At 49.3% G+C, this 2,500-nt stretch overlaps 1 non-coding gene across 1 annotated transcript in view; it reads right to left on the bottom strand.

The window, feature by feature from the left end:
• Positions 1 to 118, bottom strand: part of LOC150031235 (18S ribosomal RNA) — a 1,809-nt gene extending 1,691 nt beyond the window's left edge. Inside the window, exon 1 of the ribosomal RNA XR_016526020.1 lies at positions 1 to 118. This exon is cut by the window's left edge and continues 1,691 nt beyond it. This is a non-coding gene — a ribosomal RNA (18S ribosomal RNA).
• Between the last annotated feature and the right edge of the window lie 2,382 nt (positions 119 to 2,500).

Below are 2,500 nucleotides of genomic sequence, written 5' to 3'. Positions count from 1 at the left end.
AACTATAACTGATTTAATGAGCCATTCGCAGTTTCACAGTCTGAATTAGTTCATACTTACACATGCATGGCTTAATCTTTGAGACAAGCATATGACTACTGGCCGGATCAACCAGGTAGCATTCCTACACGACGTCGCAGCCCACATGATAGCACCAGCCGCCCTCCAGCAGGACGACAGCAGGCACCAAATCAACACGGGCCACGAGCGTCATTCGTTCAAGCAATATGCAGAGGCAACACGTTCGAGAGACTTCCCGAGCATATCATGCCGCCAAATGCACAGCATCCAAGAGAGCGAGCACCAACGACGCGGGCCGCAACAAGCCTTGGAAAGGCTGAAGCGGAACGCGACGCGAGCTTTAGGGTTCGTCGTGCACCCATCTATGGCTGCCGACAGAAAGGGACTAACGAGACGCGACACTTCCATCGCGTGAGGTAGCAATGCAAGAACCGATCAATTTCAGCCGCTCGAAACACTTCTTCGGGGCACGTCAATGAAGAAGAGTCGACGTCGACAGTTCGATGCCCGAGCACCGACCCTGCCAACCCAAACTACCAGATCACCACTCACGCGCCGTACGCCATCTGAGCCCGAACAACACTCGACTATCCGCACCCCTACCCGTACAGGCGAAGGACGCAGAGTCATTCAAGGAGGCCGATGGGAGCACGCAACGTCGTGCACGATCGAACAACTCTCTCTCACAACTCTCTAATTTCATTCCAATTTTTGCTTCGAGGCGACCCCTTCAATCCCATCAAACAAGGGAAAGACTGCAGGTCATCTCGTCTCGCGAGGGATAAGTCCATCTAGACATGCAAGCAACCACGTGCTTTCGCATCGTCCAAACAAGCCCATCCTTCTAGCTCAACTCAACATCCCGCTATCTCTCTCCGTCCGACGCAAGGACGTGGACCTCCGACCACGTCCAAGCCCCAAGCATATGTTGGTATTATATTGCACACTATGCTTGGAGCATGGACACGGCGACAGGTGTACCCCCACGCCCCACCCATGCAGGCAGGTCGACCCCCCATATAGTGCATTCTGAACAATTTTTGGTCTGGCAGGCTTGCATATGTCAAGTGACGAGCTGTCACTCACTCAAAAAACTCAAGTTTTATAATGTCTCATGGCTCTATGGAATGATTGGACTATGTTTAGGACACTCAAAGTTAGTGTGCAAACACAAGTTTCATAATTTTTTAAACAACCAATAATATTTTATGAATATTTTATTATTAAATATTAAAAAAATAATAATATGGTTAGAGGTGGCAAAAAATTCTGATATCTTGTTACAATCATTTTTGTATGTTGTTTAGTTTGTAAAAAAAATTTGAGGTCAATCCAAGCATAGGAAATTGGATTTCACAATTCATGGTTGGTGTTTCCTAACATGCACAAGGTCGGTGTCAGTGGGCACGCGCTGTGTGGTTGTCCCAAGTCTTAGGTTGTCGCATTGTGTGAACATGATTGATCTTATATTTGGTAGACATTATTGTTTTATGTTTATGGTTTACCAACAAAAGATTCAAACAATCCTAACATTAGAACATAAAATTCATGTTTCATGGGTGTTACATTTCATGGCATGCACAAGGGTAGAGTCATGGCACGTAGAAGGTAGAAATCTCTGTGTTGTGTACCAACACTCTTTAAGCGAAAGAGTAATGTTTTATTGGAATGATCATTCTATGATTGTTAGTTTCAGAACACATGTTTTAGTGAACATCAAAAGTTAGTTGTACGTTGTTGTTTGGGTGTACAATATATGTGTTGCATGGATGCACTAGATATTCAAGCTTAAGCATTATTAGACCAGGTGACACCATGGTTCTCTTCAACCATGTGCAACTACAAAGCCTCACTAGTTAATATACACTTTACCCAATGATTTAAGAATCAATCCAATTTGAAGTTAGGCCTTTACATTATCTAATCTACTCCTTTCTTAATACATGCTAACCTCCATGGACAAACATAACCTTCATGTATCTTTGGGAAAAGGATTGATGTTGAGCGTTGGATGAGGAGGAAGACACGTGGGGGATCGCGAGCATAGGGGTGATGTGCATGTCGTGCCATAATGCCTAGTGTAAGGGTGGGCGGGTGGTCATCGGTGGGCATGGCGTGCAGGGTGGGTGGGCATGGCACATGGGCAAGGCGGGCATGACGTGTGCTCGAGGAGGGGTTGAGTGGGCATGGGCTGCGCTCGCAAGGGGGTGCTGGGTGAGATTGGGCGACGATGGGTGGGGCTGAGTTGGTATGGGGCAGGGCACGCCCGCGGGGTGGGGCTGAGTGGGCATGGGACGCGCACACAGGCGGCTGGGTGGGCGTGTTTGGGCATGGGGCGCTCGCACTGGTGGCTGGGTGGGCGTGCGGCGCGGGCACTGGCGAGCAGGGGAGCATGGCTGGGCGTGGGGCGCGCGCACGGGCGAGCAGGGTGGGCGTGGGGCGCGCGCACGGGCGAGCAGTGTGATGGGCGTGGGGCGCG

This window comes from Benincasa hispida, unplaced genomic scaffold (genome assembly GCF_027475165.1).
Source record: "Benincasa hispida cultivar pf3 unplaced genomic scaffold, pf3_genome.v1.1 HicScf137, whole genome shotgun sequence".
Taxonomy (NCBI): domain Eukaryota; kingdom Viridiplantae; phylum Streptophyta; class Magnoliopsida; order Cucurbitales; family Cucurbitaceae; genus Benincasa; species Benincasa hispida.
The sequence above is the reverse complement of the archived record's forward strand: the minus strand, read 5'-3'. Positions and strand labels throughout refer to the sequence as shown.